This window comes from Balaenoptera ricei, chromosome 4 (genome assembly GCF_028023285.1).
Source record: "Balaenoptera ricei isolate mBalRic1 chromosome 4, mBalRic1.hap2, whole genome shotgun sequence".
NCBI classification, from domain to species: Eukaryota; Metazoa; Chordata; class Mammalia; order Artiodactyla; family Balaenopteridae; genus Balaenoptera; species Balaenoptera ricei.
Window position 1 is genome coordinate 134,312,612 of NC_082642.1, and position 18,719 is coordinate 134,331,330.

Genomic DNA, 18,719 nt, shown 5'->3' on the forward strand with positions numbered 1-18,719 from the left:
ATCTAAATTAGTCTCTCCAGATTCTGGTAACTTGAAATTCTAGAGTTGTGCTAAATTAAGTTAAATGATGAAAGTTTATTAAATAACTACGTCATTTCCAAATAAAATAAGATACTGAAACATTAATTGCTGAACATTGGCTTCCTTTTACAGAGAAACAAAAGGTTTAGGACTATTAATAAATATGTTTGGTGTCACACTGAGATATTTTCTATAAGAAAGCACATTTTTAAAAAAATTATTATTTGGATTTATGTTTACCAATCTACAGAGTGCTGATATCAATGACAGTGCATGGTTGCTTAAGGAAAGTAGGATGTTGTGTTTTCAGTAAAGAAAGTATGAGGAATGGAATTGCATTTTATAATATTAAGGGAAAAGGAAGTTGGCTGTTTCTGGATGGAAAAATAAAGTGATGGATACAGAAAGTGATGAAAGGTCGTGGAAAGGAACTGTGAGAAAAAAAAGTTTTGTGCATGGTCAGTACTGACTAAGTTTAAAATGAATTTAATTGAGTAAATGAATTTTAAAAGTAAGCTGGTGCAAAACCTGAATTTGGCCTTTCTCTCTGTTAAAAGGACAAGCTTCTTAAAATGTTAAACTGCCTTTGGTAACAGGTTTTAAACTCTCTACCTTTTAAGTGATCTGTTCTCCATTTGTCTTTGAAATCTTTTATTGTCACTTTGGCGAAGTAAATAACTATTTTTTCACAGTGACCTATGATCCTATCTGACTGTTTTAAACCCTTTCGATATTCTTTTGACAAAACTTCCTAAGTCAAATTAAATTACATGTGAAGTACTGTCAAATGAGTAATAAATCTTCTTAGGTTATATTGTATGGCAAATGTTACTAATACAGATATTCTAGAAATTATATGGAGTTCCTAAGATTCTGACATGTCATGATAAAGTATTATCAGTCATAATTCTAGTTATTATCTTAAAATGTTGTATGTCACAACAGTAACCGAGTTTCTTTATCAATTACACTGTAATCAGATGTTTAACCATGCCTTTTAAGTCTTTTGTCATTTATAGATATTTTTGTACTCTGATGCTGTTACAAAAAGTGCTTCATCATCAAGAAGATTCATAGGAAGGCTATGGTAGCAGTTATAACAGTCCCACATCAAGATGATGGCTATGCGAGGATTCTAGCCCATACCAAATTAAAACAAGGAGCTGTCCTGCCTCTGGGGCCTCTAGATCAGGCATCCAGAGTTTTTACTCCCCGACAGGCAGTGTCGATCCCCCTATTCAGCCTTGAAGCAGTTACAGAAGACGGACCTTCGCCTCTCTGCTTCCCATAAAAATACAGGAGTAAAATCTCTGAGGGGGGAATGAAACAGGAGGGAAGGGGGCAGGGCACAACCTTTAAAAGAATGATATAGCCATAGTACTTGACAAAGACTGGTTAGAGCCAACTGGGTCCAAAATGGCGAAAAATTCCAGTGGACCTTGAGCCTCATTATATGCTCATTGTAATACATTAGCATGCTAAATGACACACCCACCATCACCATGACAGTTCTGAGGACAACCATAAAAGGTCAAAAAGTGTGCAGTGGCCTAATTCCTGGACATCCTCGCCCCTTCCCCAAAATAATTGGAATAATCCTCCCACTTATTAGCCTATGAAATTATCAGCCCATAAAAACTAACTATGCCATAGTTCGAGGCTCTCTCTCACCTTCTCAAATGGCCCACGCTCTATCTGTGGCGTGTATTTCTCTCAAGGCCTCTCGCCTTCCTAGATGGCCCATGCTCTGTCTGTGTAGTCTGTGTTCTCTCTAAATAAATCCACTTTTTACCTATCACTTCATCTCCAAATTCTTTTGCAACAAAGAAAGAACCTCAAATTCAATGGGAACAATTCCATAAGCTTAAATTGGCTATTTTAAATTAACCTGTAAACATCTATATTTTCTATGTAATTCAAGATTTCTGCTTTACTTAACATTAAATGTTCCACTCAGTAATTTTCTCATTAAGTAATTCATAACATTTAGGAGTGTTTATTCAGTGCCAAGGACTGTATGGGTTACTGAGATTGAAATGAGGGAAGCATAGTCCCCTGTTCTTAAAGTCTTGGGAAATGGATAAAAGCAAATTATAATAGATTTAGAAGTATGTATTGTACTATGGCAAGGCATAGAAAGAATGCTGAACTAGATTTTGGTCAGGAAACAGTCTGGAAAGTCTTCCTATTACAACTGATACCCATGCTGTCTCCAAATAGAAGATAGGCAAGCAAAGTGCTAGAAGGAAGCACATTACCACAAGTGCCCAGACAAAGGAGAGAAAGCATAACAATGAACCTAGGTTTGTGCATGGATGGTATAATGTGGATAATTTACAAAAGATGTTATTAGAGAGCTAAACAATGATTACATCACAAAGAAGACAGAGTCAGTGCCTATTGTATAATGAGCACTCAATAAATGTTTCCTTAGAGACAGTACAGACAGTGATCAGGAACTAAAGTTCTGGCATCAGATTGTTTGGGTTTAATCCTGCTCTTCCATTTATTTGAACCTAACTTAGTAGAATTAGTGCTCAATACATTTTAGTTATTAACTGTTTCTCTTTATTTAAGATCATTCTCTATTGGTTGACTTTGAAGCACATAAGAGGCTCGTTCATAGGAATTTTTTTTTTTCAACATCTTTATTGGAGTATAATTGCTTTACAATGGTGTGTTAGTTTCTGCTTTATAACAAAGTGAATCAGTTATACATATACATATGTTCCCATATCTCTTCCCTCTTGCGTACATTCATAGGAACTTGATGTTAAATGTTATAAATTGGGGTTTTCTCAGGAAATATCTGCATCTGCAAACTTTTTATTATATCTTCTCACTGATCATCATGGTGTTCTACATATTATTTTCTGTGGAAAAAGAAACAGTAAGTGAAAGAATTTTTTGTAATTCTGGCACAGTAACACAAATTGGTAAATAATTAATTATTGTTAGCAAGTATTGGAGTACAACACATCACTATTGTTTTAAGTGGTCATCCCACATTGTGCTATGAAGAATGCAGCATGACAAACTTATTTCTTAGTATAGGGAAAGGAGGAGAAAAAGAAGTAGAATATCTTAGGGAAGATTTCTGAGTCCAAATACAGAGTTTTGGGTCTGGCTTGAGTAGGAAAAGCCTCTATACTAAATTCTTTTTTTAAAAATTATTTTTGTTTTTTCCAGCTTTATTGAGGTATGATTAACAAGAAAACTACACATATTAAGGTATAAAACATGGTGTTTTGATATAAGCATACCTTGTGTAATGGTTACCACACTCAGTCAAGCTAATTAGCACATCCATCACTTTACATAGTTACCTGTGTGTGTGTGTGTTTGTGTGTGTCAAGAACACTTAAGATTTACTCTCCTGGAAAATTTCAGATACACAATGCACTAATACTAAGGATAGTTACCATGCTGTACATTAGATATCTAGAGCTTATTCATGTTATAACTAAAAGTTTGTACCCTTTGACCAACATCTCCACATTTCTCCCACCTCCTCAGTCCCTGGCAATCACTATTCTACGCTCTGTTTTTCTAAGTTTGACTTTTTTTAGATTCCCCATATAAGTGAGAACACAAAGTATTTGTCTTTCTGTGTCTGGCTTATTTCGCTTAGAATAATGTCCTCTAAATTTGTACACATTTTCAGAAAAGGCAGGATTTCCTTCTTTTTAAGGCTGATTAATATCCCATTATGTATTATGTATATATTTCTTTATCCATTCATCCACTGATGGACACTTAATTTTGATTCAACTGTTAGTCAGCCAGCATGTCTTATGCAATTTTCTTAAGAATAGTATAATCTCTTAGTTTTTGGCCATTTAAGATGTCTTTCTGTTGCCTTTACACATGAAATGAAATTTGGCTAGCTTACAAGTTATGATACTTTCCATTTGTATTAAATAAAAGTAAACTCTAAATAGCTTAAACAATAAGGAAACTTACTGGTTCACATAACTGAAAACAGTCATATGTAGGGTAAGATGAAATCTGGGTTTTAATAATATCATCAAGGTGCTAGGTATTATTTCTCTCTGTCTTTTGTGATGTCACTTTTATCCCAAAGCTTGGTTCTGTCATAGTTATAAAAAGGTGACTCTTAGATATAGTTGCCTCCTTTTCACATAAGAGACTAGGTCAATTATGGTCATGTGGTCCAGCTCACTCTGAACCAGTATCTGTGGTTGGAGGAATGCAGTACATCGATTGGCTTATGTCTGGTTTTCACCTAATTCTATTGGATTAAGACAGTCATAGTTCACCTTTGATCCCTATGGTTGGACCTAAATCCTTTTATTCAAAAACTAATATACCCCAATGTTACATGGATATTATTAATTTTTCATTTTGTAAAGAAATAATGTGGACAGACTATTTTTATTCCTGTGTAGAAACACACACACACACACACACACACACACACACACACACTTTCCTTTTCAGTTTTGATAGTGGTAAGATCTGTCCTTTAAAATTGTAATTACAATTTTTCTTTGCTAGAGTGATCTAGGTCTGTATCTTCCTCCAATAATTTTGCTAAGCACATGGTGAATTATTTAATTTAGCATTAGGCTTGAGAAAGTTTCTATCTTTGATATCTTTGATTTTTTAAAAATTTGTTCTAACACTTCAGGAACATTAATTATTCATGAATTATCATTTTATTTTTAATTATTTCTATAGATCAGTTTCTCTTTCATGATATTTTTTTTTTTTGCTTTCCTAGAACAAAATAAATGTTTTTGATCTGCCCACTAAAGTTTCTTTTTGTTGTTGTTGTTAAGAACTTTTTTCTTCAGTTATATTTTATATTCCATGTTTTTCCAGTTGTCCCAGTGTTTTACTCAGGAACTGTTGAGATATCGTGAGATCTCTTCTGACTTCTGGCATGTGAGAATGGCTGGCTATTAAACAGAGTAGGAGCAAGTTAAAGGGAAAAGAATAAATATAGTTTTAGGAATGGAGATTGGGATGCCAATGGACATTTAGGAAATGGGATCTGGAGCACTATATAGAGGTGTCTGTGCTGAAGATTTGGAGGTTATCAACCTATTTGTAAAAATCAAGTAGATTTCTGAGTAGAGCGAGAAAAGAAAAAGGTAGCTGAGGAGGTAGTTTTGAGTAACACGTTTAAACAGTTGAAAACAAAATCAGATATATGGGAAGAAAAAAAAAATATCGGGGAAACAATGTCATGGAAACCAAAGGAGTAGTTTTATTACTTTAATACATATTTCTCAAGAATTGCTTCCTGGACATTGCTTCCACACCTAAGAAAATATTGGGTAACATACCATGAAGTGTTTAATCATTTTTTTCTATTTAAAATATTTTTCTAGTGCACATTTTAGTAAAATTTTAATTTTAGAACAATTTTATATCTACAAAATTATTGGAAAGATGGTACAAAAAAGATTTCCTGTATACCCCACACCTAGTTTCTCAACATAGTAGTGTGGTATATTTGTCACAATTGGTCAAACACAATTGATACATTATTACCAACTAAAGTCCATGCTTTATTCAGATTTCCTTAGGTTTTTCCCTAATGCCCCCTTTTTTGGTTGTTGTTCCAGGATCTCATCCAGGATACCATATTGCGTTAATAGTCATGTCTCCTTAGGGTATTCTTGGTTTTGACACTTTCTCAGACTTTCCTTATTTCTAATGACCTTGACAATTTTGAGGTTTACTGATCAATTGTTCCATAGAGTATCTCTCAACTGGAATTTGTCTGATGTTTTTCTTATGCTTAGACTGAAACAATATATTTTGGGAAGGAAGACCACAAAGGTACATTGCCATTTTCATCACATAATATCAAAATTGAATGTTACTAAAATAATTTATCACTGTTGATGTTAATCTTGATCACCTGGTTTGCAGAAGTGCTTGTCAGCTTTCTCCACTATAAACTTATAATTTTTTCTCTCTCTTTTTCAATATTGTGCTCTTTGGAAGGAAGTCACTATGCTCAGCCCACACTTAAGGAGTGGGCAGATTTGCTCCACCTCTTTAAGGATGGAATATATATTCATTAATTTATATCAGTATGTATTCATGGACTCTTATTTTGTACTTTGGGTTATAATCCAGTACTACTTCTTTTACTTTGTTGTTCAGATTGTTTCAACTTTGGCCATCGAAACCCCTTTCAATTGGCTCCTATATCCCTTTAATATATCTTCATCATTATTTACTTTTTATTTTTATTTTTGGCACTTACTTACTTTTTGGCACTATAAGATGCCTCAGGCCCATTTTGCCTATTTACTGCTGAGTCCTAGAATCAGGTAATTCTCCAAGGAGCCCTAGTTCCTTTTATTGGAGAATGGTATTAGAAACCAAGATCTTTGTGATGGATGTACTCATTTGTACTGGAGACATTGCATCCTGGGCCCTCTCCGCTAACAAAGCAGCAGTTTGTAGTTTTCCACATATATGTATTGTACATATTTTGTTATATTTATGCCTGAGTGTTTAATTGTTTGATACTATTATCGATGGTATTTTTAAAATTTCAAATTCTAACATTTTATTGCTGGTAAAGAGGAAAGAAATTGGCTTTAAAATTTTTAAATATATTTTTACTAGCTTTATTGAGACATAATTGACATATAATATTATACAAATTCAAAGTGTACAATATGTTGATTTGGCACACTTTTATATTGCAGTCTGATTACTACTGCAGTGTTAGTTAACACTCCATTACATCACATAATTATTGTTTCTTTTCTGTGCTGAGAACATTTAAGATCTATTCTCTTAACAATTTTCATGTGTACAATAGAGTACTGTTAACCATAATCACAATGCTGTACATTAGAACCCCAGAACTTATTCATCTGCTAACGAGCAATTGGCTTTTGTATATTAACCTTGTACCCTGAAGCCTTGCTATAGTTGCTTTTTTATAAAAAAAATTGTTTGGAATTTTTCTATATAGACAATCCTATCACCAATGAATAGCAACTGTTTTATTCTTTTCCAATATTTATCCTTTTATTTCCATTTCTTTTCTTATGGCACCAGCTAGGACTTCCTATGTGATGTTGAATAGGAGTGGTGAATGGGAACATCGTTGCCTTGTTTCTGGTCTTAGGGGGAAAGTGTCTAGTTACTCATTATTGATTATGTTAGCTGTAGGTTTTTGCAGATGGTTCTCCATTGATTTGGAGAAGTTCTTCTCTACTCCTAGTTTTCTGAGTATTTTTATTATGATTGAGTATTGGATTTTGTCAAATGGTATTTCTTCTGTGTCAATTAATATGATCACATGATTTACCTCCTTTAGTCTGTTGATACAGTGGATTATATTGACGGATTTTTCAGATGTTGAACCAACCTTGCATACATGGAATAAATACCACTTGGTTGTAGTATATAATTCTTTTCATACATTGTTGAATTCGACTTGTTAATATTTCAGTGAGGTTTTGTTTTGTGTCTATGTTCATGAGAGATATAAGTTTGTGATTTTTTTTTCTTATATCTAGTTTTAGCATTAGAGTAATGCTGGGCTCACTGAATGAGTTAGATAATGTTCCTCTGCTTTTAATTATTTATTTTTTTTGAAAGAGACTGTGGAGAATTGATATTATTTCTTCCTTTAATGTTTGGTAGAAATCACTTGTGAAACCATTTGTATCTGGTGATTTCTTTAAGGAAAGGTTATTAGTTATTAATTCAATTTATTTATACATATAGAGCTATTCATGTTATCTATTTATCCTTGTGTGTATTTAGATTGTTCTTAATCCTTCTGAAACTATAAAATAAACTTGATAACATTTGAAAATGCCTACAGAGATTGCCTCAAAAAGCAGATTTATAGATCTAGAAAATACAATGAAGCAGCAAATGGCTTAAATAAAAAAAAACTTACAGTGGGAATGTGAAGTCCGTTTCAAAATTTTAATCAGATCAGTTAGAATAGGTCATCATCTTTCTATTACTTAAATATTTTTGTCTGTTTGTTTGTATGTGTGCTATGAGTCTGTGTGCATCATCATTTGTTACCCCAGGTAAGAACTTAATTTTATTTTCTATTTTGATAATTGTATATTGTGTTATGTTTTATTTTAAATCTTTACACGGAAATATTTACTTAGTCATTTAAGATCATTTTCCTTATACTAACTTGATTCATTCCATTCCCTGATCACATTTAATTTACATTTAACATTTATTTGAAGTTGTTTCTCAATGTTTTATGGATATTCTCATTAGGAAACAGGTGTTCAAAGTACTGTGTTATTTACTTTGGAGTAATAATGGGCTTTTGTGCACAATGATGATGTCTTGGATTTTATTTTTTAAATGTTAGGATTTCAAGAGATACATGGTCTGTTTGGTCTCAACTAGCATGGAAAATAATGGAACTGCTTACCAAAAAAATAGGAGGAACTAGCAATCATAATTTCACAGAAATAATGATGTCTTTAGGCACTTTAAGACAATGACGTCATGAAGCTTTTGGGTGACCAAAAATATATTATTTTTTACAATACAGTAACTTGTTTATTATAAGTACTTGAACATGTGATAATTATCAATATTGTCATAACATTCTATGACATTTACTAAACCACTTGACATTACCTAATGCCTCAGCATTCTGAAGTGCTCAACAAAAACAGTGGCATTTTCTTTAGAATTGACTGTTCAGCTATCAGTTTGCTTACTAGACAGAAACATGAGATCAGGGGTTGTTTTTTTGTCCCACACAACACTTAGCGCAGTGGTGCCCCCACCGAACACACACACAAAGTCAGCATTAAATAGAATTTTTGAGAGGATAGGTGAATCAAAAGATGAATGAACGCTCACATCCACATCAGCTGGTGGGTAAAACAACATCTCATTGCTTTGGTAACATCAGTCATCTTTTCCTTACTTCTTCTGGTCAGGTATATTACTTGGATAGTGGCTTCTTCTTTCTCCTTCTACCAACTCTGCATGGAGATCTCATTGATTCTTACATAGAGGTTGATAACCTAATCAACAAAGCAACTAAATCATCATATTCATGGGTTCTGCCCAACTTCTGGGGTGGTATACAAGTGTTTACCAGGGAGTGGGAATCTTAGGGCTGTCTTAGAATTCTGCCTGACACAACAGCAGAAGTATTCCTACTCTAATCCATTTCCCATCATTATCTTGCTGCTTCCAACTTTATGTAAGTGGAATGTCCATTCTTAACTATCTGGACAAATATGGCTTCCTTTGGGGATATTCTGATTAACCCCTTGACTTATTCTATCTTTGATTATTTTCAGTCTCACCTCCTTTGCTTTTATCCAGACTTTCTTGCCAGGCACCCACATTTCTTTTCCTTCTTCCTTTAGAGTCTATTCCCTTTGTAAAAGTTATTTGAACTCTCCCCTTAGAAAGACTAGCCTTTTATATTTCCACCTCTTGATATGAAATTTTTATCTAGTACCAGGCCTCAACTGTAAGTTGTCCATGGATCAAAACTATCTTGCAAAATCAGAAGTCTACATTCCATTTTTTATTGTCCTAAAGGAAAAGCTAAGCACCTATTTATTCCATAATTCTTTTCAAAGTCTGTGCCTGTTAATTGTGCACACACACAGCATTTTATTATGTACCAGACAATGACTTAAGCATGGTATTCCTGTTCAAAACATGAAAATGAGAAGTATCATGAAAGAATGGCAACTGTGTCATATTTTTCTTCATTCTTAACACCATGTACAGCTTTTATATAAAACTCTGGCACACATGTAGTTTTTCCTCTTCCTGAAAAATGCAAATAATGTACACTTCCTTCATAAATTACATGCTCTATTGAATAAAATCAAACACCTGAGTATTGAAACAAATTGTAATCAACGATAAGATAATTTTTCACTCCTTTTTACTTAGACATTGTATTAGTTTTCTCAGGTTGCCATAAAAAATACCACAGTCTGGATGGCTTCAAAAACAGAAATTTATTTCTCACAATTCTGGCAGCTAGAAGTTCAAGATCAAGGTTCCTGCAGGGTTGGTTCCTCCTGAATCTCTTTCCTTGACTGCAGGTGGACTTCTTCTCCCTGTGTCTTTACATGATCTTCCCTCTGTGTGTATCTGTGTCCTAATCTCTTCTTGTAAGGACACTAATTGTATTGCATTAGGGCCCACCCTAATGACCTTGTTTAACTAAATCATCTCTTAAAAGTTCACATCTCCAAATACTGTCACATTCTGAGGTTCTGAGAATTAGGTCTTCAATGTATGAATTTCGAGGGAGGGGAACACAATTCAGCCCCAAACACTCGTGATGTGAACTAACTGCTTTGTGCACAAGTGTCTAAGGAGAAGATAGCAGTGCAGAATGCAGTGTAAGAGAAGTAATTACTGAGATGAACAAATGTTACTACAGGGCCACCATTTTATAGCTACTGCAGAAGTACATGGAGCTGTGTAATTATGGGTGATAATTTTCTTGGTAGATTTGTAATAGACTATTCAGAGAAACCTGTTGAATATTTTCTTGGATTGAAAGAAAGAGGCACAGAAGAAACGATTTCCCAGCATTTTATTTGATTCCATGAGACTTTTTAGCAGCTAATTATACTCTGCTATGTAGGAAGCCAGATCCAATGGGAATCTTTTGGGTTAATATGTGTATTACTTTCAGGATGAGATAATAACTCACCTGTTATACAATATTATCTTGACATGCATTTTTAATGAATTAGGTCTTTCCGTTTATGTGCACGCATCAAACCTAATAGTTCAACCTCTCTGTAAGCATCTTCACCACTTTCTATCTGAGAAAATAACATTTTATCATAAAATGACAATTTTTGTAACTTTGATCTCTCATTTCTAAGATAAGAAAACAGACATATTATTTTGGGGGCAGAAATAGAAACAAAGTAAACTCTCTGTTAAAGCAAAAGAAACAACTTTTTGAAACTATCCCTGGACGTACTTTTACAGTATATCAGAAATATTTCTTTTTTGGTCATCTTCTGACTGCAGTGTGAACCAAATTAGTTATGTTAAAAAAAAAAAAAGTCTTACTGGCTACTTGCCCTAAATGAAGAGACATCCTTCTACCCCCAAGCAACAACAGAAACTAAAATCCCTCTGTCTTCTCTCACCATTGTTGTCCGTAATTAGGAATTTGGTCAGGAGTAAGAATAACTTGGTTATAATCCGTGTTACCACACTCCTCTCAACTTCTCTACCTCTTCCACATGTTGAATGACTTCCTGACTCATTTTCTGCATATATGTAATGTTTGTCTCCTACCTTGGGTGCAACAGCTCTTAGTTATCAGATCTCTTCTCCCTGATACATCAGATAATTTTGACTATTATTTAAATTGTGCTTCTCCTGACTAACTTCTCTTTAGTTTCCTTTTCACTTTAGACTACCAGTGGGCATATTTTAATCTTTTACAACTCAGGATTTATTTTCACATTCAGCCTAATAGCTAAAAAAGCTTAGAAATTTAGGAAAGATAAATCGGACCACTTTGTACTTTTCCATATAAGGAAAACAAACTACTTGTGTGCTTAGATGTTGCTTCTGGAGGAACTTTCCAGAGCATTAAGCAGTAAGTACTAACTCTCAGAATGATGTGAGTCTCTGATCCTGTGATACCAACTTTCCATCTTGGTAGGGCCAAAGAAGTTTGGATTGGGTTGAATGGGTACCATCTTTGTTCTTAGAAGTGCTTGGTATAAGTCTTGTTATTGTTACACACAAGGGTTATTTTAGTGTTAATTTGAATACATCAGAAGAATTTATGTCAGAATTTCAAAGAAATATATGAATCTCTATAACCTTCAAATCTCAATTTTCCTCTGTGATATAAAATATCACTCTTCTTTAAATAGATCGCAGAATTATTCCAAACTACAAGATCCAAACGCTGAACAACAAACAGTTCATATTTACCACGAGGAATAGGGTTAAATTTTGCTCTCCAATGACAAATCCCAACCCAGAACAGATTTTAGCCAGGCGGCTAGCAGAGCTCGCTGGGTGAACTGCACAAGCCATGTTGGGTGCAGAGCTCAGAGCCGGAAAGCAAACAGCTGCTGTAGCCTGATTTGAGTTAAAATAGTGTGAGTGTTTAGTCTGGCGCACGGCTTCAGGGGAGATTGGCAGCTGGGTCAAACAAAGTCCTTCCATTGGCTCTCTTCCCAGGCAGCTTCTGCTAGTATTTAGGTACTAGTGCAGTGTAGGGCCCTTTCTCAGGCAAAACCTAACATCTGACCGCACCCTCTTTGCTTTTTCCAAAAAAAAAAAACCAAAAAACAAAAAAAAAAAAAAAGAAAAAACGCTTCTTTTTCCTTCTTTCGTTAAGATAAATTCTCCAGTAGACAACCTCTCCCACTAATTGTGTATTAGCAATGTATTTTATCTTGAGAGCTGGCGCACTGGGCTCTCAACGTGGTGTGGAAGGCAGCCTGTTACAGTGCTGGATTCGTAAAAGGCCCTTTATGGTTTGTGAAAGAATATCTGTGTGCTTAGGCAGGAAACTTTTTGATCTGCAGAAAAGCCAGAAGACATCTAGGTAAGGCTGCATATCAAATCTACTTTTTTGGGGAAAAGTTGGGCAGTGAGAATGATTCATCACAAGCTACGTGAGTTTGGAGTGTGCCTGTTCACTTTTGTAGAAGTTTAAAAGGTACTATTTGTTTGCTTATTTTTTGTTTGTTTATTTAAATCTTAAGGGAATACTGTAGTCTGCATTTTTAAGATTTTGTTTTCTGCTGTTGAACTGATTATACTGGATATAGGGTTTTATTATATAGCAAAATCTTTGTAAACTGCCGTAGAAAGAAAGTGTATTTAGAAGGGAAATTGACAAGTTTTAAAGAGTAATTGTACAATCATTTGAGGACAGAGGAACGCTGCATTAGACTAACAAGGGTTTAATTACCAAAAAAAGTTTAATGTTGCTTTGGAAGGAATATTAAGTAAGTTGTCTTTGTCTCTTACTTTTTAATTTTAGTCGCTGATTTAGCCTGTTGGGTCACATTTTTTGTTAGTGCTGAAGGCTGCCATGAATCCCTAATGAGGCCCCTTTGCACATGATTTTGGCACTTGGCCAAAATCAACTTCCCAGCGGCAAGCTTTCTCTAAAGAACCTGGAGCAAAAAAAAATTTTTTTTTTATTAGAAATCATGTCTGAGAGCTGCCATAACCAGTTGTGTAGGCATGTCAAAATGACTTTATACAGTAAATATGAAACAAACATTTAAAAAAATTTCCTTATATTGTTGCTTTGAGAATTATGAATTCCTGCTTGTGGCCACCTAAAATACGTTATAACAAGAACAATCTTCAAGAAGGTTTACCGATTTTTTTGTTTTTCTCAGCAGACCAGAGTAGGGACGGTCATCACACTGAGAAGTATACAGTACCAAAGGGTTATTCAAAACACTTCAGGATAAATAACAGATGAATTCTTAAAACTGTTAATCTCTGTAAGTAATACTCAGTGAACAGTAAGTAATGAAGTTTTCTAGAAGTTTCGCTGTGCGCACAATTCAGCTTAACCTTTTTTAAATGGGATTTTTGTATATTTTAAATATCATGTTGTTTGGGATTCTAAAAAGTGTTGCCACTTTTTGTATAATTTTAAAAGTGTATTAGCACCCTGATGGTATTTATAACAAATGTTTTAAAAGTGCTTGATATATAAACATGACTGAATAACTTTAAATAATTGTATTTAATTGCTGTTTTGCAATAAAAATGATGATTATTTTTTTATGAAAGAAAGGTCAAAGGCACTTTCATCTAATTTTTGGAACTGTCAGTTTTTATTTTATTTAACTGGCTTTTGTCATGTAAGCCGATACGTTACTTTATACTCCAGTATTTTAAGAGTTAAATTCACAGGTTGCAATGAAATACCTTAGTAATCAGATATTAACAACCTCAGATTTTATGTAACCATTTTCAGCAATATATTTAGACATTAAAAATAGACACACTGCAGTGTATTTAAAAGCAGAAAAGTAGGATCTCGGTTGCTCTGTTTTTTTTTTGAAGAAATCCTATTATACTAAATGGTATTTTGCCTTATATGTTAGTCTGTGGTAATCTAGAGTGAAACTTTATTTTTCACTTTACAATAATCATATTTCTTTTTAAAATATTGATGAGAGCCTGATTTATTCTTTAAACAAACATGAGTTAGAGCTGTCTTACTAGGTATGTTTTTCATATATTTATCACTATGCTTATCTTCTCTTTTTTATTACACAGTGTAAAAGATTGCTAATTGGGGTCATAGAAAAAAATGAAAATTAACTTTAAGTAAATTTTAGCATTAGAAAATGCATCTGATTTCTTTCAGATCAATTTAAATATATATATAATTTATGTATATATAAAATATTTTTTGGTATTGCTGTATTTACATTGCTATTAGTTGCACTGAGGCATGGAGTGTTTGAAGTTACCGTATCAGTCAGCATTAAAATACAGAGATGCTATAAATTGGGAAAGGGCAGTACATGTCTGCTATTTATAGATATTTACCTGGGTAAGTTCTGTACTTCCATGTGAGTTCGCAGTTGAATTCTCATTTAATGTAATCTTCGATATTCTTAAAAAAAGAAGTTAATATATAAGTTAGATATTTCAAAATTTGCATAAAGCAGGAACATTTTTATCATTTACTATCATCAAACAGGTGCAGGAAAAATAAGATAGCTTGCTTATTCAGCAGGGTTCTTGCTTAAAACATTATTTTTGAATTCTATTTTTATTTTAATCTTAGCTCTCATGCATACGATATTGTCTTCTGTTTCCATTTTTTATTTTTTAATTAATTATTTTGCTTATTTGAAATTGACAGAATGTTTCTCTAAAATATACTGAAAAATGTTTCAACTGATGATTTTAGCTGTTGTTGTGGGGTTTTTTGGTTAATTAGAGGCCATAGCAAAATAAATGCCATAAAATATCGAACTTTTAAAGTACACAGATACGTTAGTTTGTGAGTTCCGAAGAAATTTAATTGTATAAAATTACTGACAAATACTTTTGAGTTGAGGGAGAAACAAGTAACTATTGAGAAAAATTTAAGTTATACACTTTAGCTAAATTTATTAAGAAATTTACTGTCTTTTGCTATAGCTATGAATTGTAATTGCATATTTCAAAAGTGTAGGCTTTTTAGCAGACTTATTAGCTAATTTTCCTTTTGGGACCATAAATGCAAAACACTGATTACATTTTTTCACTGAGTTGACATTTTAAAACAATATTCAGGATACAATTACTTTTAAAAAGAAAAATATTTTGATATTTTTGTTAAATTTATTTGCAAAGAACAGTTGGAATAATTTGCTTTATTCAGCATTTTTCCCAATCTGTTGGAAGTACTAAAACCTATTCCACTTTACCATACGGAAACTACTTCACTCTTCAGAGAAAGTGAATTTCATTTGTAGTTGTCAATTTAGATTATGGGCCTTTACCGTTTTAAGTGTGACAGTGTTTTGGTTTGTTTCAATTATGCAACAGGCACATAAAGTGCTTTCTTCCCCCCCCCCCCATTTAAAAGAGCTCTTAAATAATTAAGTATAAAATTTAATTCTTGTTGAAAAGGAAACTTTAAAACTGCAGTGTTTTATCCACGATTTTTAAAATGTGAGAAATGTTACAACAGGGCATTTTGGATGAGCATTTTATCCGTTAAATGAAATGCTTTGTTCTAAATGGTAAATTCCAGCAATGAGATAAATGTATCACTGCATTAGATAGAATATAAGTGTTGAATTTTGGCACAACTTCAGTGACCTCTGCCATAAAAGATTGATATATGTGGGATGATCTTGGATTTGCAATAACAAACGTAGGTGGTGAAGCACGTGAGAAACCGACCTTTGTTGTTTTGGAGGAATTATGTGCTAAAAGTCAAGAGATACTTTTCGTGTAAACTGCTGATAAATATTTTGTCATTTAATTAATAAAATAAATCTTGAACATTAAAGAATTAATTACAATTTTAAAAATGCATTCATAAGACTTTTTTCACAGAAATAACTGCAGTGTATCATTCTTTTATGAGATGAACAACTGTCATATTTCCACGCAGCTAATATTTAACTACAAATTAGATAACCAAGTAATTTTTTAAATGTTATGCTTTGATTTAAACACAGTTAATAGTGAATAAAAATAATGTTCTCTGGTTTTGACTTTTTCATATAAAAGAACGGTTGATTTGCACTTGTTGCATTTTTTACTTAATAATGGTTTAATTTTTAAATTATCATAAAGTAAATATTGCTATTTGATATCGTTTTTAAACATGGTAGGGTTTATTTTATAAGCGACCTGACCTAGTATATATTTAAACAATGGTTATTTATATTTAGCTGTATAGTCCTCTTTCAGAGTCAAGATCAGCAAAAGGCCTCTTTTTTGGTGCTCAAAATTTTTTCTAAAAAACTCTTTAGTTTTTAGTTTTCTCTTGCTTATGTGTCCAGGTACGTCTGCCAACCTGAGTATCTGCCTACATCCTGAGATATCTGTCTTGTGAGCATTAGGCCAGAAAGTGTAGTAGTAGGCTCTAGGTTTATTCTTATTCCATATTCCGCTGAATAAACGAAGATTTTGAGTTTCTTATTGAAAGCTAGTCTATATATATGAGTCAGTATAAAGATCACATCAAATCTGATGCTTTTGATATTTTGAAGCACTGAATATCCTGTGGAAGTTAGTGGTCATTTACATGTTTGTGTAGTGATTCTAAATACATGATCATTATTAGTTTTAAAGATTTACTAATTTATAGGAAATGTAGAATGCCATCATTTGCTTAAAAATTATTAATATTTACTAATTTTATAGTTGCCTCCACTTTGCTATGATTGAAATGTTACATAATAGTTCTCCTTAAAAATATGAGACTAAGTCGTGCCTTGCTTTCCATTTCTCCCATTAACTTAAGAGGTCATAATGTGTGTGTTGGGGGGTGCCTGAAAATATTTCAAATTTTTTTTTCTTTCCTGTGATTATCAACTACTTTACTATTTGCAGAGATTTTGAAAGGAATGATTGTGTATTTTTTTAATGTTTATGTAAATGTGAGGAATACATGGGCTTTCTGTGGACTTCAGTTTAAAAAACTAAAATAGAAAATAAGATGAAGATTAATGACATGGTGTATTTTTATAGAAACTAATTACAACTTGCTATTCATACATAAACAACAAACTGGAAAGATACCCAGTGGGCTCTGAGAGCAGCCTTCACTTAAGAACTGCTGGGAAAGTGGTGGCAAAGGGATGATTTTGGTCCAGTCTATATGATCTATGGTGTTTCAGGCCCGTGCAATCATTTCCCTGTTGAAATCCTCTAGCCTTGCTTCAGAGCCCCCATAACACTAATCTCAGAAATGTTTACAGAGAGGGGTTGCAGAACACACTCTTTCTTGTTGTTCACTGGCAGGTCCGTGATTGGGGTTTCTTTGGCAAAGGCAGTGTTCTTCTCTGTATAGTGATTTAAAAAAACAAAATCACAGTTTGGGTAGGTCAGCTCAATCAGTTGGCCAAATCAGCATAATAACCAAGCCAACTCAGCCTTAACAAGGATAATTAGTTTTTCATTCTTGCCTAAACCTGGGCACTTTCCTGAAGAATGCGGACAGTTGTGCATGAAAGGTTGAGTTGCTGAAAACTGTACAACATGCATTTTCTAGTTGTGAATTAATAAACTGTGTTTTGTGATCAAAATAGTTTATATCAATATATGTTGTGTGTCCAAAATATTTAAACAGTGAAAGAAGCAACCTTCCTGAAATTAAATATGTGGGATTAGCTTTATTATAATTTTATTTGAGATGTCATCTGAAAATTACTTTTTAAAAGCATTTTTTTCTATTACATTCTTCGTAAGGCATAATGATTTAGATATGAATTTTTTGCTAGTGGAGCAGTTTTTGAAAATTATATGTATGTTGCCAGTGCTTATTCTGTAGGATTCTAACCTGATCACATGTTCTTTCCTCTCCATTCCTAGGGTTCATTCATAAATATTCTCTGGAGGGATTTTTTGTTTTTGTCAACAGCCAATTTTAGATACATTTAGGTAGCTTGACAGTTAAAAAGTTGATGCACAGAAAATCTCTGTTCAAGTGTGATTTAGCTATTTCTAAAACATGTTCGATTGTCAGGAAATGAATCAACAAGGATGTAGAAATAAAGAACGATTTGTAATTTTGGCAGATGAAACAGAGCAATAATCAGTTCAGAATACTTATAGAATGATAACATTTTTCTATTGACATATTTTGTGCCAACAAATTTAATTTAGAAACTGCTATTTGTTACTAGAAGCCAGTAATTGACTTTGGTAATCAACAGTTCAAAATGTCTGATATAAGACAAAGGGCTTATTGAATGAATTGGTCTTAGATAAAATGTAAGGCTATTAGGCTACCTCATATCTGGAATTTGTTTTAATTTTCAATACCCAAATCATTAAATATGTATGTAGGAGTATTTGCATATTTTCTACTTTCAGAATTAGCCAGTCTACCTATGAAATTTGTTCCCTCCTCTTAGATAAGTTAACAACTTAAGAGTAATCAAATATCTTACAGTTTCCATTTTCCATTTTAATGCCTACTCAAGATGAAACTTGTAGTAGCTAAATCACATAAAAGTCTGGATTAATAGTGAGATGAG

General features: G+C 33.2%; 1 long non-coding RNA gene across 1 annotated transcript in view; it reads right to left on the reverse strand.

The window, feature by feature from the left end:
• Window positions 1-2,673: 2,673 nt before the first annotated feature.
• The window catches only part of LOC132364910 (uncharacterized), a 75,398-nt gene continuing 59,352 nt past the window's right edge, over window positions 2,674-18,719 (reverse strand). Inside the window, exons 2-3 of the long non-coding RNA XR_009502955.1 lie at window positions 14,560-14,626; window positions 2,674-2,894 (exon numbers count right to left, since the gene is read on the reverse strand). This is a non-coding gene — a long non-coding RNA (uncharacterized LOC132364910). The remainder of the gene's footprint in view (window positions 2,895-14,559; window positions 14,627-18,719) is intronic.